Source organism: Meles meles, chromosome 6 (genome assembly GCF_922984935.1).
Source record: "Meles meles chromosome 6, mMelMel3.1 paternal haplotype, whole genome shotgun sequence".
Classification (NCBI taxonomy): Eukaryota; Metazoa; Chordata; class Mammalia; order Carnivora; family Mustelidae; genus Meles; species Meles meles.
Window position 1 is genome coordinate 4,844,239 of NC_060071.1, and position 24,726 is coordinate 4,868,964.

The following is a 24,726-nucleotide window of genomic DNA, read 5'->3' on the forward strand; positions in this document are numbered from 1 at the left end:
CAGCTCCAGAAGGGATGAAAAGATAAAGAGGGGCGCCTGGGCGGCTCAGTCAATTACACATCTGCCTTCGGCTCGTGGTCTCAGGGTCCTGGGATCCAGCTCCGTGTGGGGCTCCTTGCTCAGCGGGGAGTCTGCTTCTCCCTCTCCCACTCTCCCGGCTCATGCTCATTCTTGTGCTCTCTCTCTCTCTCAAATAAATAAATAAAATCTTTAAGAAAGAAAAGAAAAAGAAATAAAGGAAAAGAAAAACATAGGAACAGCCCAGCCAGGGACGAAGGACTGAGAAGAAGAACTCCCTGGATACCCCCTGTGCCGCTGGATAAGGGGGAAACCCAGCCAGCCCCAGAGGTAAGGCCTCTCCTGGACATCTTCTCCAGACTCACAGGCCTCCTTACCTTTCTCTTCGTACTCCCACACCTTCAGTAAAGTATATTTGATTGTTCCCGCCTTTCTCAGATAAGGGAGAAACTCTTGGGCCAGAACTGTTAGGAGGGAGGAGCGCCCCCTAGAGGCCAGAGTAGTGGAGGGCTAAGCCCCTAGGACACCGTTCTCTACTTCCAGAAATCAGGTGTGCACCTGCATTTCTCTCCTATTTGGCTCCAGACCTTCGTACTTGTAGTTCACCCAGAGTCTGGGATTAACAACCCAATGTTGACTCCCTTCCTCAAAATGACCTGGAATCTCGGGCTTCTTGGTTTCCAACAAAGGGCTCCGTCCCCAGTACCCACGTGCCCCTCGTGCCCTGTCCCTTGGCTCCGCCCGTCCTTTCCCACTAGGCAAGAGGGTCAGATCCTTTCCCACCGACTGGATAAAGTCCAGAATTTTAACACTGCCAAATCTGATTGTAAATATCAGAAACCCAACTCCACCTAGCTTAACAAAAGAAGGTACTTATTGGTCAATTTCCTCAAAAGACAGGAAGGGCAAGGGGAGCTCAGCGTCAGAGACACAGATACCACAGACCCAGATGCCACGAGGACCGGCTCTCGATCCTGATACCTTGACCTTCCAGACAATGTTTGCTATGATGCTGGAGCCATGGCTCACGAACCCTGGCTTCCATTTTCACGGCCTCGTAACTACCCTGTTGGTGTCCACAGCACCATGAAAGTTCCTTGCCCTAAGTTCCTAATACGGAGTGTCCCAAGGGTCCATCCCCACTTCCAGGGCCCCGTGCTTAGAAAGGCCCCCTCACTCTTGGTTTAATGCTCAGCTGTCACCATCTTAATAACTGTTGAGCAAAGAGCCCCACATTTTCACTTTGCACTGGGTCCCATGGCCGCCCAAAAGCTCACTTCTAAAAAGTGCGCTTTTGGGCTGCCTGGGCGGCTCAGTAAGTTAAGCATCCAACTCTTGGTTTCAGTCACGTTGTGATCTCAGGGTCTTGAGAGCGAGCCCTGCGTCAGGCTCCCTGCTCAGCAGAGAGTCTGCTTCTCTCTTTCCCTTTGCCCTTCCCCTGCTTGTGCTTGCTCTCTCTCTCAAATAAATCAATCCTTTTCTTTTTTTAACTGTACTTCTCAGGTGTGTGCAGGGGAGGGAAGCATGGGGGAGTCTGTGGAAGAATCTGGTGCCCCAGGGGACATTCACGGGCTCTGCTCCTGCAGCCCATGTCGTTAGGTTGGACTGTCAGACCTCGCCTGCCACGGCTCTGAGCCCAGTGGGCACCGCCTTCCCTGCCACCTCCTGGCTCAGGCCTGGGCCTCCCTCTGCCACCTCTGTGGGTGGGACAGACCTCAGAGACCATCTCCTCAGGAAGTGGGCCAGTGGAGGGTGAGGTGATGGCTGAGGTCACTCAGCAGAGCAGCCCCAAGGTCCTCCAGCTCTGGGTCTTTCCCTGGGGGAGGGGGTAGGAGCTGCTCACCCCAACTTATCCAGCCTTCCAACCGCCAGCCTGAGGCTCTCGGCCAAAATCTACTTAAAAAAGCATTTGGCTTCTGGGGCTGAGATCACTGTGGGTCACCCCTCCCTGAGGGGAGGAGGAGGGGAGGAGCCGGCTACAGGCTCTCCTGGCCTAGTGTCAAGACATCCCTGAGATGGGACCCGTGACAGCCGTGACACCTGCCAGCCTGACCGTGTTAGGTTCTCTGCTATGCGCCTCATGAGTTCACTTATTCCCCATAAGAGCCCCATACAGTGGTTACTGCTATATCCCTCCTGCTCCTCTACCCCGCCCCCCTTCTGAACATAAAGACGCCGACGTGTTTTAGAAGCAGGGCTGATGGAGGTCCTTAATAAAACCCAAAGCCCAGCCTTTATAAAGACTCTTTTTTTAAAAATGGAAAGATGTGGGGCGCCTGGGTGGCTCAGTGGGTTAAGCCTCTGCCTTCAGCTCAGGTCATGATCTCAGGGTCCTGGGATCGAGCCCCGTATCGGGCTCTCTGCTTGGCAGGGAGCCTGCTTCCTCCCCTCTCTGGCTGCTGCTCTGCCTACTTGTAATCTCTCTCTCTCTCTCTCTCTCTCAATCTGTAAAAAAGAAAAAAAAATGTTTTTTAAAAATGGAAAGATGTTACTTTAATAAAGTGTATTTATTTCCAGCCAAGAGCTTTCAGGATACTTAATAGGGAAGCCCTAAAGCATTTCCCGGGGCTGGGTCTTAGTGGGTCTGCTTCTTAGTGTCCTGAGACCAAGAAGTCTTGCCATGAGCATAACTCACGGAACCGGGGAACAAAGGGCGGCGAGCAATGGCTGCTGTTAGCCGGCGCTGTCTAGATGTTGCGGGAAGGGCAGTGAGACGTGACTTAGAAATTAGAGTACAGACACCAGGCCCAGAGCTAACACTGATCATGAATAGCAGGTACTGAAGCGTCTGGCCAAGATACTTAGAAAGTCACTCGAAAGATACTAAGATAAATGATTTCTCTAACGTGGCCAGATTCGGAGCAAAGCAGCAGAGCTCTCAGGGACCAGTCAGACAGCACAGTGACAAAAATCACACTAGGTTGGCCCAGGGATGGAACCAAATTTCCCCGCACCTCACCTGGACCACCACGGTAGTCAGAAGCCACATTTTGCTGGCTTTTCCCGCTCTACCTATGTAGGCCTTCGGGTTCCTCCAAAGCTCCATCCTGAGAACCTCTGGGAGGCCTGAAGGTGAGGTCATCCCATCATTATCCCTGTCTCTGGGGCCCTGGCACTGACCTCTGGTGCCAGAAAGCTGAGGCCCCGGAGTCCTCAGGGTGCTGAAGGGCTCTGGGTGAGCGGGGAAAGGCACACTTCCAGCGTGACCAACAGGGTCTCAGCTCACCTAAGCCCCTCCCAGTGTTAACACTGAACGTCCTGCATCCAGGGAAACCCCCAGTCCCAGGCAAACCACATTGGCTTGTAGGCTGCGAAGCCCCCGTCTGTAGCCTGCATCTTGCAAAGTTTATATCTGGGCAAGGAACCCTCCAACTTCCGTCCACAGTGTTTCTCTCGGGTATTCAGACTCGTGCCCACCCTGGGCAGGAGGGAGAGAGACACCAGAGCCCTGGGCCTTCCCCCTTTCTCCTCCCTCACATAGCACACGAGCTCCTTCTCTCTCCTTCCGCCATTCTGCCCCAGCTTAGGCTAAACCTGAGCTCACGCTACATGGGAACATCCCCATCTAAACCTCCCCAAAGCCCTGCGAGGTTGCCTTTATCATCCTCCCGTCATGGAAAGGAAACGGAGGCTCAGAGAGGTTAAGTAACTTGTCCCAGGTCACACAGATAGCCCACAGGACAACCAGGTTTCAAATTCTGCCCTGCGGGACACCAAAGGCCAACGTGTCCCTCCTGTACAAGAGCGTCCGCGAAAATAAAAGTCTGCTAATAACCAGTTACATACGGGAAACTGAGGAGCCAAACATCCCTGATGCTTAAGAAGCCGAAAGTGAAATACAATATTCCCCAGAGCAACTGGGGGCTGCTCCCTTCCCGGGATAAACGCGAGACTAAATGCAAGGCGGCACACTGGTTACCAAAAGTATTTGGGGCTTTTTAAATGTCAGCCGCAATGATCATGAATCACTCTTCTTGAAGCTTTTAATCCAAAGTAACCCTCCTTGTCCCCTGCCTCCTCTCCTGCTTCAAGCCGCTTCTGCGGGCCTGAATCACCCTCCGGAGCTGTGGGTCTAACCCCCCGCCCCCCAAAGGGAAAACTGTCATTCTCTTCTCCAGAGAATGGCGTCCTGTGTGTCCCCGAGCCAGCTTGCAGGGGAGAGAAGACTTTGAAGGGAGAATATTCTGGCGCAAATAGCTGTGTGCAGCTGGAAAAAGTCAAGGTAACAGGCCAGGCCTCATGATAACCGGGGTTCTCGATTCATCCCTTCATGTGCAGAGACTCTAAGGAGCACCCAGCCAGCATGTGTGGGCACTGGGCTGGATACCGAGGATACGATGACGACAAAAGAGCCCCCGCCGCACAGAGCTAGCAATCTGGGGCGGGTGGGAGGCATCATTCGGCTCCACAAGAGTGTAATCACTCGCTCATGAGTGCTGTGACGTGCAAGGAGCTGGGAGTGTATATCACGGTGGGAGATGACTTAATCTTGGACAGAGGAGAGTAAGCACTGGGGCGTTTTCCCTGAGCGGAAACATGACTGAAGAGCTGCTTCTTGTGCCTGGAACCCATTCTCCCTTCCTGTAACTAAACTGAAATTTCCTCTGGGAAACTGGTCGGCCCCAGCCTAGTATCAGCTCAGATTATTTGGGTAAAACATTTAGCAGGTGCCACTTCCCTGACCACAGACATTGATTGAGGGACTGGCACATGAGCCACGCCAGAGTTCATGAGTATTGGTGTTATTGGTTGAGCCCTTGATCAAGCCATACCTGAAGCTAGGACTATGCTGGGACTTCTCAGGTTTGATAGCCAAAGACTTCTGCTTTCTGCTTAAGTTTCTTCGGGTCCGGTTTTTGGGGTCCTGCAACGAAGTGTCCTATCTGGACTGGGAGGATGAGTCAGAAGTAATGAGATAAAAAGTAGAGGAAGGAACATTCCAGGCAGAGGTAAGACAAAGTGCAGAATGCAAAGGCCCTGAAGGGAGAGGAAGAAGCAGGGTATGTTCAGAAAGCAAGTCCCTTCTAGGCTTCTGACCACTAGGCTCAAGCTCTTTTATAATAATTTCCTTTAAGCCTTCACACCAGTGCTCTGGGATATATGTGTTATCAGTCCTCTTTTACCAGTGAGTGAACTCAAGCCCACACAGGGAAGGGGACTTGCCTACTGTCACAGAAAAAGGACATAAACCCAGACCTCCCTGACTCTGAAATCCATGCTGTGGATCCACATATGATGTTGGGACCTTGGTCCGCTCCCTCTGTCCCACTCCCAACTGTGAGCAGCTGGTTTCCAGCTGGGTTCAGCCAGCGGAGGTGCTGGGGCGATCAGAAGGCAGAAGGAAAGACAGAGCCGCTCTGGTTCCGGCAGCATGAGCGGCAGTGGCCACAGCCGGGTTGTTGGTGGCAGGGCGGGGGATGGGGGTGGGGACGGGGACAGCAGCTCCAGCAGCTCAGCAGTGAGGTGTGTGGGCTCCTGGGGCAGCTTCCTGGTCCCCGGGAAACACTTTGTCATGCTCTTGTTCCTCCAGGCCTTCCAACACCTTTGGGCCCAAATCCCCTCCTTTAAAACTGCTCTGCCTAAACGATGCCCCGCGGTTTCCACCTGCCTGGCTGGCCACTGACTGACACAGTCACCGACAGGAGGGGCTGTTAGGACCTGCCTCTGCCCTCCGCTGGTTAGGACCCGCCCCCTGCCGCAGGGTGGCCCGCTGGGGTCAACGGAGAGCAGAGAAGGCAGCGGTGGGATCTGACCTTGGCTTCTGTCTGCCTTGAGCGCTCAGAGCCACAGCAGCCCCTCCTTAGGGTTTTGCTGGGATGCAGATAAGCTCTCGAGAATCCTGTTTCAGACCCGCCACAGACGTAAGGTGTGGTAGAGGGAAAAGCCTGCCCAGGCAGCCAGAGTTTTGGCTCCAGACTGGAGATCATCCAGGTCTGAAGCAACAGGTGTCATGAAGCAGCGAGTCTGAGAGTCAGAACCACGTTCGCCCCCTCACTGCCACCAATTTTTGTGTGGCTTGACCCGTGGAAACCTCTCTCACCCGCAGGTCCACCTACAGGAGAAGGCAAGCTGAGGCGGCCGTGGCTGGTTTCCTAGGCACTGCCCTCCTCTCCCCTTCACAGGCCGCACCACCCTTCCCCGCCCCAGGGGTGCGCGGTGGGTTTCAGCCAATCCGGGGAACTCCCTTCCGACCCAGGGGTTTGGTTTCGTCTGGACGCCAGCCACAGCTGGGTCAATCAGCTACTGGGGTGGTCATGGGTCGGGGGCTAGGGCTTCTGGGAAAGCTCCCCTGGCCCAGAAAAGGACCCGCAGAGAGGTGGCCAGCCTCCTTCGGCCTCTGGAGCGGCGGGGTGCGTGGAGCAGCTTCGGCCACTTGGCGGGCATGCAGGGAAGCCGCCAGCACCTGAGGACAGCAGGTGGAAAGATGGAGAGAGTCCGTGTCCTTGCTGTCCTGTGTGTAGTCACCGGCTGCTGAGTTAGCCCGCTCTGGGCCCGCCCAGCAGCTGAACTGCTTGTTAGGTGGTGTAATAAATTTCTGTTGTTTATGCTATTTTTAGAAGGCCTTCTGGGGAACGTCTTCTACCTTCCACGCTGGGCCCCCTGATGAATTTCCCCGTCCTTTGTAGACCAACACCTTGGGATTCAGTGTCATCTCTTTTCAAAGAAGGAAACCATGGCTTGGGAGCAGGGGACTTAGGCAAGGTCACCCTGCGAGCCTATGGCCGTCAGGACCCCGCAGTCTGCTGCGTTCTTTCTCACTCTACCCCTTTGCCAAGTCCTTCATACATACGGATAGAGATCTGGAGATCGGGGCGCCAAACAGGGCTGGTTTCTGAGAAGTGATTCCACGTCCCACTAGCCTACCGCTTCTCTGAGTTGAAGGGGAGCTGGGGATTGGGTATTGATGAGCCTAGATAGCTACCCACCCTGTAGCCTCCCTTCTCTACCTGCGTGCCTGGGGACCCGGCAGAATACGGAGTCCGACGGGGGCAGGCCTCTCTCCCCGGCACGGAATCAGCATGCTTGGCAATGACGTCCACGCCGGCTTCTGTGGCCCCCTCCCCACCACTGCCGACTACCATGCAGCCAGGTGCAGCCGAGCCAGCAGACCAGAAGGGGTGAATTCCAAAAGCCTCCCCTTCCTTCTGAAGTGTGAAAGCTTGCCACTGCCCACTTCGTTGCACATGAAGGCAACGAAGAGGGCAGGGAATCCTCATTTCTGACCGACCTTCGGTAGGAGACCAGACTTGGGTAAATTCAGTGTTCTCCTGGCCCACGGGGGTGACTTCAGAGAGTCTCCTGGTCGCTGGCCATCGAGGGCCAGAGGCCGGGCATCCCTGTTGGTGTTAACCCAAAGCCTAACTTCAGCAGCAGGGGAGCGAGGAGAAAGGCAAGGAGAAGGATTCTGTCCCTCCACAGTTGCTCAGGCACAAAGCTCGCTGGAGAACGAGCCAGAACCGAAGTCGTACCATTACAGCAAAGCATTTTCCTTTGTATTTTTAACCCACCGTGACTATTTCGGCATATAAACAACTAGGCTCTCTCTCCTGGCACAACGCTTGTTCTCGGACTCTGGAAGACCGAGTCTGATCTGTGCGGTGCCTCCAGCCCAGGAGCCCGCCTTTCCCTCTTCCCTAAACCGGGCCGATGGTCTAGGCTTCCTCTCTGTTATCAGACAAGGGCTTTGGCTGCAAGTCACAGAGTCCAACTCTGGCTCCCCTAAGCCAAAAAAGAACTCTGGAGAAGGGATATTGGGACACTTTGGGCTACGAGTAGTATACTAATGATAAGACTTCTTTTTTTTTTTTTTTAAGATTTTATTTATTTATTTATTTGACAGACAGAGATCACAAGCAGACAGAGAGGCAGGCAGAGAGAGAGGAGAGAGCAGGCTCCCCACTGAGCAGAGAGCCCAATGCGGGGCTCAATCCCAGGACCCTGGGATCGTGACCTGAGCCGAAGGCAGAGGCTTTAACCCACTGAGCCACCCGGGCGCCCATGATAGGACTTCTTATCTCACATAACGGGAAGCCAGGCTACAGGGGGTTGAGGATGGGTTTAGCAGCCCAGTGAGGTCCTTGTGGTACCAGCTTCCAACATGGGGCCAACGATCCCTCCAGCTCGGTAGTCCCTCCAGCGTGAAACAGGGTTGGCCTGGGTGACCACTAAGATACTGCAGGAATGACAGCAGGGGACTTCAAGGCTCGGTCATGCAAGTCCTGTGGCTTCCACCTTGTCCTCCCTCTCGATCACTCACTCTGGACAGAGCCAGCTGCCATGTGGGGAAAGTACTCAGAGAGCTCTAGAGAGACCCATGTAGAGCGCACTGGGGCCTCTGGCCAAAGCCTCGTGAACAAGCTGTATTGGACCTAGACCTGCCAGCCCCCATCAGCCTTGAAAGGGCCTTGAAAGGGGTACAGCCCGGACCCACAGCTTAACTGCAACCTCGAGAGAGAACCTGGCCAGAACACCAGCTCAGCCACCCCCAAATCGGTGTTGGCCTGGGACTGAGTGTTTGCGCCCTACCTCACCACATCCATGAAGTAGGCGTCACGATCTCCCCAAGCTGCACAAGAGGAAATTGAGGCACAGACCGGACATGACCAAGATGAGAGACAGCAAAACCCTCCCTTCAAGAATTAGTCTGGGAAAGCCGCCCGGCTCCGCTAACCGGCATGGGCCTCGGAGACTCCCTGATCTAGGCCACCTGCCCTGGGCCCCTGGGCCCCTGTCAGTCCTCTAGTACCCAGCTCTGCTAGCAGCTTCCGAATCACCCACGCGTGGCCCAGCAGGGGGATCCTGACTCCGAGGTTCCGGAAGTCTACATCTGCCCATAACCCAGGTCGTGCCCTCCACCCTGGCCTGTCAACCCAGCCCCAAGTCTCATCCACAGACCCAGACAGTTCCCGGGCTGCACAGGTGCACCCGAAGGCTGTATTTCCAGGAACAGGGATGTTTTGTTAGGAACAGAGTCACCGGGGGCGTGACGCAACAGCCCTGGGAGTGGGTTCCCTTCCCAAGGTGGCCCCGGAGAAGTCCCCGTAGCAGCGAGTCCCGCGCACGGCTGTTGCCGGCAACACCACCTGGGGCCAGGTTTCTCCTGGGGTGAGGCTTATGCAACTTTTTCTAGGATTGAATGTCCTTTCTCTTTGTGGACCCGATGTTCGTTATCAGGTCTGTGTCTGAGCGGATTTTGTGCGGTTCACACGTAAGTGGGCGAGAAGTGGCTAGACAACCGGGAGGGGGACGGGCCGAGCGGGACAGCGGGCAGACGGCCACCATTAAGAACCCTTGGCCTTCAAATTGCCCTCTAGGAAGGGAATCATTTTATCAAGGGAAACAAGAACAGGAACTACCGAAGCCTTCAGTGAGGTGGGAGGCAGCAACTCCCCCAGATTCCCGGGTTGGGGCAGGGGTGAGGGGGGCAGCCCCGGAGGGTCCCTCTGTGGAACTCTCCTGGGCATCTGCACCCCAGCCTGTCCTGAGTCCAGAACAGGAGGCATCCACGGATGGCTTCCCTGCAGGCAGCTCCCTTACCCACCCAAGCAAACTGCCATCTGGGCGGGGCATCAGCCTTCCTCACTAAGGAGCTTCAAAGGCGAGGAAGTCTCAGGCTTGTGGGCAGCTCAAAGAGTTGCTCTTCCCCACCCTTCCCCTCCTTTCTCCTTCCCTCCCCTTTCCGTCCTCCCCCATTGGACACCAGGCCCAGAGGACACCACGATAAATGAAATGGACATCATTCCTGTGTCCAAGGGCTTACAGTCCAGCCTAAGGACAAGACAAACAATCTCATACAACAGATATGGCAAAGGACCAAGATAGGAAATCAGGGTGCTATGGAAAGCCTGGAACAGATTACAGTCCAGATGGGGATTCAGAGGGCTTCCTAGAGCTGGGTCCTGAGGGATGAGTAGGAGTTGGGTCCTGAGGGGTGAGTAGACTGAGCCAAGTGAGAGAAGGGAGTGCTCGAGTATGTGGATAAGTCTGTAGAAGAGGCCCGGGCAGGAGACAGGGGGACTCCTTCAAGGGCCCGGGAGCAGTTCAGTGGGGTCGGGGCTGGGACAGGGGAGGGCATGTGCCAGGAAAGGGCTAGAGATGAGATGAGGAGTATCATCAGGGGCCAGATCACAAGGACCCTCATGAGCTGGGATGAGGAGCTGGCACTTTGCCTAAAAGCACCAACTAGGTCCTCTGTTTCTCAACCAGCCCAGCTGGGATCCAGGGCGGTGCTGGGCGGGTCCCACCATCAGCCAGCCTGGCGTGCGGTGGCTGAGAGAGAGGCAGGGACAGCTGGGTTCCAGGGAAGGTGTTCTGCCTGGCCACGATGGAACTGCAGACGAGCCAGCCTGCTCACCACTGCCTTGTGGGGTGACGGGCCACCTCATGAAAGGGTGTCCCAGCCCATGCCACCTGCCCGCCATTGGGTACACATGCCCTCCCCCGCTTCCAGAGCTAGGTCCGTGCTTCCCGACCTCCCTCTGCTCAGGAAATGCTCTGATGGCCAGTTCCAGTGGGACCTCAGGATGAAGGATCCGGGAGGCCACGGCCAGGGGAACACAACGGGTGGGCACCCACTCCCGGATGGAGGACACACGTATCCCCAGACTCTGGGTCACACGGAGCGTCCCGTGCTGGGAGCAGCTTGCTTGCCGGCAGGCATGGGAGGGAGCCCTGTGGTTAGGGGCTGCCTGAGGGCTTGCAAAGCTCTAGTGGTTTGGCATATTTCTTTATTTTCTCTAATTCAATTGAAATCTGACTCCAGGCCACTATCCCACTGAGCTAGCAAGAATTCAATCTCAGGCATATCACTGAGCTTCCCTCCCCCAACCTCAGTGTTTAGTCAAGGTCCCAGAGTCTTAGTACCAGAGCCTGGGGGTGGCCCCTTCGGTCACGACAGCCACTGCGGGACCCTCCAGCTGCCCAGCCCTCGCACCCCTCAGGCTCTAGGGCTCGGGCTGATTTGGAGCAGCCCTGGGGGTGTAGGAATTGTTGGGGGGGAGGTGGGAGCCCAGCATCTTAGTACCTCCCTGAGTGTACCCGGCAGCCACTGCCTTCCGAGGCCTTGTCCCCTCCTGGACACTGCTTAGAATGAGGCATGGAACCTGTCCCCACCCTTCCCTCTCTAGTTCCACGCTGCCCCTTTCCCCTCTCCCTCTCTCTCCTTACTCTTCTCCAAGGCCTACCCTTTCTTCCTTCTTCCGGAATAGGTCACAGAGTCTCCGAAAAGAGTCGAGTTTATTGCAAAAGGCACAAAGAGCCTCTGACTTCCAGAAGCTTCAGTGCTCTGACCACTAAAATACTCAAGGCAAGGAACTATCAAAGGACTGGCTGCCTGCTTGAAAGAGCCAGAGGGGGGAGAAATACAAAGGAAATGGGCACCGTGAAATAGCTCAGTCATCTTGTCCCCGCGCGTGGTGAAGCGTATGCTGTCGATGCGACAGGCCCTGCTGCTGTCCGTCTCCCTCACTTCCTGGCTCCCTCACCTGCTGATCTTACCTGGCTTGAGCTCCCCTCACCCAGCGTCTCCCTGGGTGACGCTGCTCCATCAGTCAGCTCTTGCTGCGTTCTGCTGCTGTAAGAGACAAATGCAGAATTGTGGTGACCTATAACCACTGACACTAATCTCCCACGCCCAGCGTGTAAGTCAGCCTGGGACTTGCCCTGTTCCATGAGCCTTCTTCATCCTGGACTCCAGGCTGAAAGCAAAGCCGGTCTCTGACGCCTGCTGTTCTGCAGAAAGGCAGGCTGGTTCAGACAGTCAGAGCATGGCCCTCGCACTCACATGGGCCCAGGGAGAAATGCCGGCTCGGTCAGAGTTAGCGCGGACACCTCTGTGAGGTAAGCGGCGATGGTATTCTCATTCTACACATGAGAGAGGCCAAGATCAGAGAGGCTGATTATCTTGCCCGAGGTCACACAGGATGTGAAGAAATGGAGCCGGAACTCGGGCGGGGATCCGTCTGGCTCCAGAGCCCCCACTCTCCCTTCGCTTGGCCGTTTCCTCCCTACACTGTGCCCTCGGGGTCCGCCAGTCCAGCGTGGTGGACTGAGCGCAGGCATTCAGCACCGTTTTCTCTCAAAATCCCAAGAGAAAGAGAGTAGAGAAATAAAATATTTATCGACCGAGAAGGACAAAGAGGGTGAGAGCAGCAACGATAGAGGGAAGAGATGTTAACAGAGCTTTGAAAGATGAGCAGGAGGGGCCGGCGCGCACCACGAAAGCCCAAAGCGCGAGTCACTTCAGAAGATGGGGTGGGGGTGGCTCTGGAGACGGGAGGCCGGGTTGGAAGCCTAGAGCCCCAGGCCCCTTCACTGCCGCCATCCCAGCCCCACAGCCAGGTGGCTGGCCCTCCCCGACCCCGGAAAGGGCACTTTTTTTTCCTGAGGTTGAATCAGGGATACAGGGAAGTGGAGGGGAAAAGGCACTGTATTATTATTTATTTATTTATTTATTTATTTATTTAGCATTTATTCTGTGCAGAATTTACCCCCGAGCCATAAGTTTTTGTTTCTTCAGTTTATTTTGGGATATATATATATATATATATATATATTTTTTTTTTTTTTTTTTTTTTTTTTCCTGTGCACCCTCCTCTTCAGGTACAAAGAAACCGCTCTCAGTCCAGATCACCTCGGCGTGCCAGGGAGAGCTCACAGTGCCAGGGAGAGCGCACGTGGGGGTGCATTGGGCCGCGAGCACTGGGGGTTCTCTGCTGGCTCTCGGGAACTCTGTTCTCCTGGATGTGCTCTGTGAGCAGAGAACCGACACCTAAACCCTCACATTGAGCATGACTCTCTGCATATTTAAGCATGCATGGTACAAATTCAGCCCTCTCCCCCAACCCCGTGCCCAGCCCCACTGTCCAGCCCGGGCACACTGGCCAGCTCCACCGTCCGTCCGGGCGACAGAATGGCACACGTTGCTTCTGCAAAGGGACGTCCTTCAGATGCCTGGTGGCTTTTCAGACCCGATGGGCTGGGCAGCGTCCTGTGTGTTCTTAAAGTGAACACGAAGATTTGAACCTCTTGGTTTGCATGATTCCGTAGGGTTTTCTGGGTCAAGCGAATAGCGAACCATTTTCAGAGGTCCCCTCAGGCCGCTCAGGGGAAGAGCGAGGCACTGTATTTTCACAGAAGGATCCAGTGGGAGGTTACGCACTCAGCGTTAAGAACCACCGCTTCCCAGTTTGTGCTGTTCTATTCCCAGGACTCTCCCCACCCTGTGCAGACTCCTCAGGCAGGAAACCTGACTGCTCCTCTCCAGAGAAACTTCAACCTCCCCTCCCCTCCCCTCCCCAAAGAAATCTCTAGGTACTGCTGTTTGGGCGTTCCCAAATGTGGGACCCCACAGTCAGACCCACCCCAGCCCCAACCCTCGAAGCCCCCAGTAAATTCTGCACACCCCAGCTGCTCTTCAGAGCTCTTTGTTATGAATGAAAGAAAAACAAAGCCTCACTGGATATCGGAAGAAAGCACCCAATATAGAACACAGAAGTAAAAACAAGCAGAACATAACAGAAAAGAGTGGAGGGCCCAGAGACAAGGCCGATGGGCAGAGAAAAATGCCTGAGAACCATTCCCGTCCTTGCCAGAGGCAACGATATATCCCTGAAGCTGAAAGATTACAATCTACTCATAAGGAAAAAGCTTTTTAAATTTAAATTATGGTGGTGAGAAAAAAGTGGAGAGTGCATTTGGAAGATAAGCTTAAGGGACAATTTCCAGAAAGCAAACAAAACCACAGAGCCGAAAGGTAAGAAAAGTACAAGAAGTCCAACATTCCAATAACAGTTCCAGAAAGAGAGAAGAGGAAATGACCCAAGAAAGGATCTAAAACTTCCCAGAGTTCCATGACATGGAACTGCAGACTGAAAGTCCCACCTAATTCCCAGGGCAACGAAGGGAAAAAAAAAAAAAATCCATTATGGTATTAGAACACCAAGGCTGAAGAAATTGTCTAAAAGCTTCCAGAAAGGAAAAGCTGTCCATGAGCAAGTCATCAAGAATCAGAATGAACAGCATCAGATTTCCCAACGCCAACACCGAGAGCCAGAATGCAGACGGGTAGTGTTCGGAACTCTAAGAGGAAATGATTTCCAAATGTACATTCTCTTCCCTGACAAACCAGCAAGCCAGGGTAATGATGGAAAAGAGACATTTTCAGATATGCCATGCTTCGGAAAATTTTATCTCCGGTGTCTTCTCTCTCCTCCAAAGGGAGTCAACCAAGAAGAAAGATAAGGAATCCAACAGTCCTGGACCCACACAGGAGAAGGGTTCAGGGAAGCCCAGGGGTGCAGCTCTGCAGTGGGCTCGGTTGGAGAATGGGGAGGGGGTGTGTGCTCTGGGACGAATGTCTCCAGGGAAAATGTGAATCAGACATAGCATCTGAGCTTTTGACCCTCCAGAAACTAGGTTTGGGATTTAAAAAAAAAAAAAAAAAAAAAAAAAAGAAGGGCGCCTGGGTGGCTCAGCGGGTTAAGCCTCTACCTTCGGCTCAGGTCATGATCTCAGGGTCCTGGGATTGAGCCCTGCATTGGACTCTCTGCTGAGCAGGGAGCCTGATTCCTCCCTCTCTCTCTGCCTGCCTCTCTGCCTCCTTGTGATCTCTCTCTCTGCCAAATAAAAACATAAAAATCTTTTTAAAAATTTTGGAAAAAAAATCATGTATATGTAGAACATTGATTGGAAAGGAAGTTAAAGGAAGTGAATGAGGGAAGGAGGCAGTGAATCGGGGAACCCCCATGGATCCCAGCCCTTGATCAGGAGGGTTGGGGCTGTGCCCCTCCCCCAAGTCCAATGTGAAGGGAAAGTGAGCAGTACGGAAGGGGTCCCATTACGCAGGGAGAGAACATCCTCCTGCGGTGGGCATGGTGCATCCAGCCAGGACGATTTTGTTTTAGGTCCTACCCTCCCGCAGAGGCATTGCCCTCCTCCAAAGAAGGAGACTCCCAGCAGCAGCTACACCCAGACCCTCCCGGGTCCCCGCTCTCTGCAGCCTCCGAGCCCAGGATCCCGGCAGGGCTGGGGTCCTCTGCGGCAGTACTGAGCCCGCGGACCCGGTCTCGCGGCCGCCCAGGGACCGGGCAGAGAGAGAGCCACCAACGCACCCGCCCCACCTGGTGGAGGAAGGGAGATTGCAGCCCGAAGCTATCTGGATTTTTGCCACAGCCTCCCTGTTGGGAAGAATCACAGCTTTGCTACTTTATGGTTACAAGACAGTCTTCCTTTTTCTCTTCCTCTTTCTTCAGATGCTCCATAACCAGACGCCTTTGATCCCTGTCCTGGAGCTGTTCCAGTCACATCCACTGCTGTGTCATAAACCATCCTAAAGCTGGTTGCCTCAAACTGCCACCGTCCATGAGGCTGCCAGATTCCGTGTGCCCGGAATTCGGACGGGGTACCATGCGGGGGGCGGGGGGGTTGTCTGAAGCCACGGCTGGGCAGACTCAGCTAGCCGGGGGCTGGGACCAGCTGGACGCTTCTCCACGCACATCGAGCATTTTGGCTAGGATGGCTGGAAGGCGGGGGAGCTCACTGCCTCCAGGCCGCCCCTCCGTGGGGCTCATACGTCTTCAGAACGGTGAGGCCTCTTACGTGGTGGGCCAGGGTGTCAAGACTGGGTATCCCAGCGAACCAGGCCAAAGCTGCCTGGCCTTTTATGACCCAGTGCGACAGACTGAACGTCTGTGTCTTCCCAAGTTTCGGGCGTTGAAATCTTCATCTCCCATGTGGTGGTATTTAGTAGTGAAGCCTCTGGGAGATAATTAGGTTTAAAGATTTTATTTATTTTGAGAGGGAGGGAGAGTGAGCAGGGGCGGGGGGGGGGCAGAGGAAGAGAGAGAATCGCAAGCAGACTCTGCTGAACACAGAGCCTGACTCGGGGCTCGATCTGGTGACACCAAGATTATGACCTGAGCTGAAATCGAGGCAGATGCTCAACCGACTGAGCCACCCCAGTGCCTCTGGGAAGTAATTAGGTTTAGATGAGGTCATGAGAGCGGGGCCCCCATGATGGCATTGGTGCCCCCATAAGAAGACAAAGAGAGACCAGAGCTTTCTCTCTCTCTGCCACGTGAGGACCCAGCCAGAAGGCCGCCATCTGCAAACCAGGAAGAGAGCTCTCGCCAGACACCAAACCTGCCAGCAATTGACCTGGGACTTCCAGCTCCAGAACTGTGAGAAATCAGTGTTTGTCGTACAAGCCATAATGTGGGGTTTTGTGACAGCAGCTGACTGGGCCACCAGCCACAGAAGGCCCTGAGGGCCATTTCCACAGGACTCTGTTGGTCGGAGTGGCCATGAGCCTGGCTGAGAAAGGAGAGCGGGGACACACGCTGGCCTCTGGCTGGGGGCAGCATCACAGACCTTGGAGCCATCTTTTAAAACTACCACAAACCCCCAGTACTACTTGTCAGAATCAGAAAGATTCGCTTTAAGGTCTTTACACATACATCTGTACGCTGGGTAGATCCATGAGGGAGCCAACGCGTTATGATGGTTAAGAGTCGAAGATGAAGGGGCACCTGGGTGGCTCAGGTGGTTGAGGGCCTGACTCTTGATTTTGGCTCAGGTCGTGATCTCAGGGTCGTGAGAGGGAGCCCCAAGTCGGGCTCTGCCCTGGGCATGGAGCCTGCTTAGGATTCTCTCTCTCCCTCTCCTTCTGGCCCCCGTCCTGCCACTCATGCACGCTCTCTCTCTTAAAAAAAAAAAAGAGGGGCGCCTGGGTGGCTCAGTGGGTTAAAGCCTCTGCCTTCGGCTCAGGTCATGATCCCAGGGTCCTGGGATCCAGTCCCGCATCGGGCTCTCTGCTTTAAAATCTTTAAAAAAAAAAAGAGAAAGAGAGAGAGGTGCCAAGAGGTCCCGGGACCCAGTGCCCACAACTGTCCTCCTGCACCTTTCTGGTGACAGAGTCCGTCCCTTCCTGTGAATTGTTTTCTTCCTTTGCAACCACAAGAATTCTGAGTCACCGACTGCTCTGAGTTACACATTGTTTTATTAGGAAGGTGAATTGTCCATAAAGTCCAGTACATTCGCTGCTCCAAGGGAACAAGGGTGTGACTCTGACACACCTTGAAAGTGACCCAAGTGTGGAGAGCTGCCTGCTGACTTGAGTTTCCTGAAAGTCACTGCAGCTTCCGTCCTTGAACATGATGCTCTGGGCAAGGAAACCCTTCGGGAGGCCGGCCACCTCCTTTTCCATACCTGTCGTCAGGCTTTCTCGCCTCTAGGTTCTGTCCTAACAAGATGACCCTGGGCCTAGCCTGCAGCTCGGCCACACTGGGCCCAGGGCTGCTGTCCCCCCACTCCAGGCTCAGAAAGACAAGACTGAGGATTAGACACACGTGCCCTCTGGGCACTGCCCGAGAAAAATCCCCTTGAAAGCCACGTGCCCGGATACAGTTCATTTCTCCTCTAACTGAGGCGTTGGCTTCGGGGGAAAAAAATAGTTTGGTTAGAACATAAACAAACGATGTCTCTAAAAGTAGAAAAGAATCTTATTCAGAAGCTAAGTTGCGGAGATAAAAGCCATCTTTAGTTTATAAAGTGAGTTTCCCATCCCGTCCCTAAATGACTTCTTTTTTTCATGGAAAGAAAAACAGAAACGGTTTCCTTGGGGAAAACTGTGTCCTTGGTCATTCGGGGTGGCCAGCTGGAGGGCCCCCCGCCTCCCCGAGCTCGCTTCCCCGGGCAGAGGGTGCCGGCTGTTTCCTGACACCCAGGAACGGGGGACATTCTGTGTTCCAGTCCGGTGAGCGGCCGTGACCTGTGGTTGTGCCCCGTCTCTCTTACAGATGGAAGGCAGTGTCATCGTGGAGAGATCGGGAAGGTGTCTGTGTGGAGAGAAGGCAGAGCGAGGGACAGAAACCTGCGGGGGGACGTGAGGTGTGTTCTAGTCTTTCGGGAATGACCTCTTCCTTGGTCTTTTACGCTGTGACTGTACTTTGCAGTGTGTGGCGTGTGCGGGGGCAGCTGGCTGGGGACCGGGGAGGAAGGTCCTTCTTCTGGCTCCATCTCGCTGTTCTCCAAGAGGAGGAGGCCAAGATCTCTCTGGGCGGAGGCTGCGTTATGGGTTGGGCTACTCGTGGGCCGGGTCATGGTACTTGAACACGTTCTGCATGGCTGATCCGCCTCCTTCCTGTTTCCTGCATCTGTGGTCTGAGGAGTGAAGCCGATGGACCCTCCTTGCCCCTTCTTCCCTTCTTTCTCTTGCTGGTGCTTTCCTGCCATGAAGCTGGGAAAATCAAGAGAGGGGTCTTCAGTAGAATGAGCCGGAAGGGGGGGGGCAGGGAGCTCTCCTGCAGATCCCACAGGAGGAGACGGACCTCGTTCACCTTGCACGAGGTTTCAACTTCGCTGCCGCATCAGGAGGAAGCAAGGCTCTCCTCCTCCGCCCGCCACAGCCCAGTGACCGACGCTCCCGCAATGAGAAGCCGCCCTGCATCCAGCTCCCAGGGGACGCTGACGGACCTTGTGTTTACAATGGCCTTTCCTCTACACAAGAGCGTACCTCTCCTTTGTTCTCGTGGGTCCTGGGTTGCCGTTCTCTGGTCTTCTCGAAGAAACCCTTCTCTTCCTGGTGAAATAACTGGCAGTTTTATTTTATTTTATTTTATTTTATTTTATTTTTTGGCAGTTTTATTTTTATGGGGAACGAAGCTGACTTGGAAAATTTGGCAGTTTGGGCACGTGGCTCTCTCCCCACATTCCCACTCACGTGTGTTAGGACCCGCTCTTCCATCTGAATCTTGTGGCAGGTGGGTGGTACATTCCAGACTTGGACTTTGTCAGAGGGAACAGTCCTGTTTAGGGCTCCGGGGGCATTCACCAGCTCCAAACTGTCAGAGAATCAGGAATGCCAGGGACACCAGGCACCCGGGGAGTAATGTCTTGCCTCCCATTTGTTCATCAGGACCCCCGCGGGGAGAGGCCATCCTGCTCTTTCCCTCCGCGTGGTCTGTTCTTGTCCGACGGCAGGGCGTGTGTCATAGACACACCAGATGGTGCCACAAGCAAGAGAAGCAGCATTGCTGGGTCACACGGGGTCTGCACTGTCACGGCACCCTGTTCAGCCAAGACACCAGAGGCCCAGGCTCCTCCTAACTTGTGGTTGCCCCATCCCTACGGTGTGGAATTTGTCTCCATCTAAGTGGGTTCATCTTCCGATCCGTATTCCAAATGGCGTGGAGCAACACCGAAACATACTGGGGACAACGAGCCCCTTCATCTCAGGCAGGGGTCAGCCGACTCCAGACTTTGGTCAGAGCACAGCCGCTCTCATTTGTGGATTGCCGGCAGGTTGCTCTCATACTACAAGGACAGAGCTGAGTAGATACAAAAGGGTTAGTATAGACCGCAAGGCCTAAAATATTTCCTATCTGGCCCTTCAAGAGAAAGCTTGCTGACCCCTTCCCTAAGGGCATGATCTGGGGGTTGCTCAGAAGTCCGGTGCCAAGGACTGGACCCTAGTCCCGTGGCCACACCCAGCTGCGAGGAAAACTGGGAAATGTGGGGTGTCAAACAGCTGACTTCAGGACATTTCACCCTCAACATGCCAGCCCGTGGCTTGGAGTGTTTCTGGAGCTGGAATGTAGCTTCTTACACTCCCCTTAGAGGTCTGCCTCCTCTAAATATCCTCCCCAGGCTGCCTCCAGGCTCTGATTCCATCGCATCATCTTGGCTTCACCCATGAGATCACACTTCTCACCCTGCGCTCTGGCTTCAATCTGGAACTCGCGCAGGACTCATGCACTGTGTGCGTACGAACGCAGAAGAGCGAAGAACCAGGCCTGGGGCAGATTTTGAAAGCATTACGTGCTGTGTGCGAGACAAAGGGAAGGTCTAAGGGTCCCTGCTCAGAAAAGGGAGGCCTGGATGCTTGCCATCGTCCAACAGTTGAAGAGCTGCCGTGTGGAAAAGGGATTCGAACACGTCTATAAGGTTTCTGCAAGATTTGATTTGATTTTTTTAAAGACTTTATTTATTTATTTGACAGACATCACAAGTAGGCAGAGAGACAGGCAGAGAGAGAGGGAGAAGCAGGCTCCCCGCTGAGCAGAGAGCCCGATGCGGGGCTCAATCCCAGGATCCTGAGATCATGACCCGAGCCGAAGGCAGAGGCTTAACCCACTGAGCCACCCAGGCGCCCCAAGATGTAGATTTTTAGAGCCCATGAACAAGCATCCCTTTGGTACATAAATCTAAACTTAAACAAACAAAGATACATCCATGAGGTTGCACTTGGTCCGAACGGCCCAGAATGGAAAAACTGGGATCAAAGCGAAACTCTTTTTGATACAAAATCAAAAAGGACCTTGTAAGAAGCGGAGCTGTCCAACATGAAATGGGTTGCCTGGACAGGTAGTGAGAGTCTGGTTTTGGTGGTATTCAAGCAATAATAACCACTGGACTCCAAGCAGAATGAGGGGTTTAACAAAGTGGCTGGCCCGGCCAGTATCCTTTTTCTTTTTTTTTTAAGATTTTATTTTATTTATTTGACAGAGAGAGAGATCACAAGTAGGCAGAGAGGCAGGCAGAGAGAGAGGAGGAAGCAGGCTCCCTGCGGAGCAGAAAGCCCGATGCGGGGCTCGATCCCAGGACCCTGAGATCATGACCTGAGCCGAAGGCAGCGGCTTAATCCACTGAGCCACCCAGGCGCCCCGAGGCCAGTATCCTTTTGATGACAAAGCAAAAGGAACCTTCTTGCACCAGCTCAGATTAGAGGGGATTTTTGTAAAGAATTCAGCTCTCATCAATGGTGAGAGCTGAGCCGAGCCCCTAGACTCCTAGAGGGACAGGAATGAGATCCGCTCAGAGCCTACAGCGCTGCGGTGACTCAGCTCCGGCTCTGTTGCTAGATTTTTTTAGTTCAGATTCTTTCCTGAGAATCTGAGGGGCCATTGGCAAGACTCTGGGCTTGACTCCCCCCGAGTCTGGTGTTCAGTCCCGGTTCGATCACAGGTGGCTGGGGGGGGGGTGGAGTCTCGTGATTTGAACATAAAATCATTGTGACAGAGACCATCCATGCAGGGGGATGTTAACGTTCTCAGACGCCCTCCAACTGATCTCGAGGGTCTTGTCCAAACTCAGCGCTCACTGATTGAGTCAAAAATAATTTCAAGCAGCTGATATTCTTTATGCGGCCATAAGAAGGGCGGGACTAATTCATCTTCAGCCGGAGTCGCGAGCCGGAACTATGGGGAGAGGGTGGCAGCGGTGACATCAGGGCCGCGGGGCGAAGTGGTGGAAAAGGAAGAAATGTTGTGGTCACCTCGCAGTCTCGGGCGGGCTGCCTGCTGGGACATGCGTCGTCTGATCAGAGCTGCCCCCAGGCTGAACCACAAGTCACCTTGCACTTGTGTTGATGCCGTTTCTAAAATAAACTCCTAATTTTTGAGAATAATTTTAGATGCAGAGAGAAAGAGGCTGCACAAAGAGCAATGGGGCCCCCATACAGCCGGTCCCTAGGGTCCCCTCTTGCTAACCTCTTCCCTTACCATAACACGTTGTCACAAGGAACGAGCCGAGGTTAATGTATTTGTATCTAAACTCTGTGCCTGAATGGGGTTTCACTGGTTTTGCCTCTACTGTCCTTTTTCTGCTCCAGGATCCCACCCATGACACCTGTATCCGTTTCCCGGGGCGCCACCATGAGTTGCCACAAACCTGGAAACCATGCGCTCACGGTTCTGGAGGCCGGAAGTCCTAACCCTGTAGGGCACTCATCCTCTGCAGGCTCCAAGGGAGAGTGGTTCTAGCTGTTCCTCGGCTCATCACCACGGTGGGGGCTATCTTCGATGGATGACTCCATTCTCCACCTGCGTCTTCACATGGACTCCTTGGTGTATTTCAAAGATTGGTTTTATTTACTTATTTATTTGTTTATTTATTTAAAATTATTTGACAGAGAGACACAGCAAGTGAGGGAACACAAGCAGGGGCTGTGGGAGAGGGAGAAGCAGGCTTCCCGTCGAACAGGGAGCCCGATGTGGGGCTCAATCCCAGGACCCAGGAACCATGACCAGAGCCAAAGGCAGATGCTTAAAGACGGAGCCCCAAGGCGCCCCTCCTTTGTGTATTTCAAATTTCCCTTTCCTTTCTCTTATAAAGACACCAGTCACTGGATTTAGGGCTCATCCTAAATTCAGAATAATCTCCTCTTGAGATCCTTAACTTAATGACGTTTGTAAGACCCTATTTCCACCTAAGGTCACAATCACAGGTACTGGGAGCTGGGACTTGGGCAGATCTTTTGGAGGGGGATGCAGGCCACCCCCTGTAATACCACATTACACAGAGTCATCATGCCTCTTAGGCTCCTTGGGATGGTGACAGTTTCTCAGACTTTCTCTGCTTCTCAAGACCCTGACCACTTTGAGGATTCCTGGTCCGAGGTTTCGTCGCCTGTCTCTCAAGCTGAGTTTGTCTGATGTTTTTCTCATGGTCAGACCAGGGTTTTGGACCCAGACCATGGGCTTTGAAGAGAAAGACCACAGAGGTGTAGTGTTGCTCTCAACCCAGCAAATCGAGGACGTGTGTTATCACCTGGATTCATCACTGATGATGTTAACCATGATCACCTGGCTAAGGAAGCGTTTACCAGATTTTTCCCCACAGCAAAGTTACTTTCTTACTCCCCCCATTTCTCTACTGTTGTCTTCGAAGAAGTCACTAAGCACACGTCACGTTTAAGGGTTAGAAGCCTCTGCCCCACCCCTTAGGGGAAGTATTTGCATAAATTATTTGGAATTCTACTGTCTGTGCAATTTTTTAAAAATTTAAATTTAATTTAAAAATTTTAAAAAAAATAAATGTCATTTATTTATTTGAGAGAGAGAGAGCACAAGCCAGGTGAAGGGCAGGGAGAGAAGCAGGCTCTCTGCTGAGCAGGGGACCCAACACAGACTCAGTCCCTCGTCTCCAGGATCATGACCTAAGCTGAAGGAAGACACTTAACCCACGGAGCCACCGAGGTGTCCCTGTCCGTGCAATTTTGCGGACATTCTGGTATACCAAATTCCAGCTGGAGTCTTGCTGCCTTTTCCCACATCTCCTTAGAGAAGCTGGCGTGTGGGACAACTTGACAGAGGCATTGAATGTTTGCTGAAGCTGACAACAGAGAACCGGGGCTTGGAGGTCATATTTTCTTAGTAGCTAACCTAACTTCTGTTATACAGGATGAGTCCAGGCGGGATTGGGGGAAATGGTCTTCAGCACAGACTGTGGGCCACACTGTGTGTGCGCCTCACACGGGGTCTGGGCCGTGGGGCTGCTCCCTTCCTCTCCCTCACACCCACGTGTGCGTGCCCCCCCCCGCATGGGAGGCGGAGGCCGGGGCCTCACCCCCGAGCTCATGGTGTGACATCTCCCTGTGGAGCATCCGTCCTGCCCCGTCCTCCCACTCCCAGGCTGGACAGCCCCTCTGTGGCCCCCTGGGGAGGGCATTCCCCCACCCCCCAAGTCTGCCGTCAGCTCCCTGGAAAGTTGGGAGAGGTCTGCTCTCACCGGGTTCCAGGCCTCAGGCCTTTCCATGACTGAAGCCCATTCGAGTCCTTTCGCTGGTGGCCGGGCACGTGCAGGGGGCAGCAGGGGGCGGAGCCTCACTTCCGCGCAGGCTTTCCCATATAGACTTTTTTCTTTGTTTTCCAGTGTAGACTTCTGCTGACATCTCCAAATTAGGTCATTCACACAGTCACGTTGGCTGAAAAAATTCTTCAGCGGACCACCCCACCAGGACGTTCTTTAACCTAATCATTAGATCTTCTGTGGGGTTTGCTATTACACTAAAACAGAACGGCACAGAAGCTACAGATTTCAAGAAACCCAATGTGTAAGATCAGGCAATCACAGCGAGATTTTTGAGATTAAAAAAAATGGCGTCTTAGACTCTTCAGTGGGGCTGGAGCTGAAAATAAATCCTGTCCTTACCTTGGGGATAACCCAGCATTACAGTGTGCTCTGTGTTCAAATATATGACGGTGTAAATCGTGATATGCGTAATCCTGTTCTGGTGTTATTTTCACTTTCCAGTATACTAAGAGCCTTGAAAAAAAGGCCATCAGCCAGGCCCCCTAGGGACGCCTGAGGAGCGGCGCTGAAGATCTTTCGCCTCCCTCTTCTCAAGGTCACCTCCTGGGAACCAGCTCCTGTGTCTGGGGGGCTCCTTCCCAGTCAACTCTCCTCTCGACCCCGGTTCTTCAGCTCCTCAGTTTTTTGTTCCCTGCTGTTCCCGTCTAGCTCAGAACTTGGCACTTGGTAGGTGTTACAGACTGAATGGTGTACTGAGGCCCTCACCTCCAAGGCGATGGTGTTTGGAGATGGGGCCTCGGGGATGACAGTGGGGTCCCATGAGGTCATGAGGGTGCTGTTCCCGTGGTGGGATGGGTGCCCTTACGAGAAGAAACACCGAGAGCTTGCTGTCTCCCTTTCTCTCTCTGCCATGGGAGGCCTTCTGCAAATTAGCAAGGGAGACGTCGCTAGACACGGATCGTGCCAGTGCCCTGGACTTGGGTTTCCAGCCTCCTAAACGAGGACAAAACTAAGGCCTTCTTAGGCCACGCAGCCTGCGGTACCTGGTGACGGCAGCCCGAGCTGACTAACAAAGTGGGCGCTCCAGGGACATTCCTTGACTGAATCAACGAGCAGTGCATAATCCTGGCGTGGACAGGTCCCGGACGCAGGCCTCTTTCTTTGCAAGGATCCCTCTCT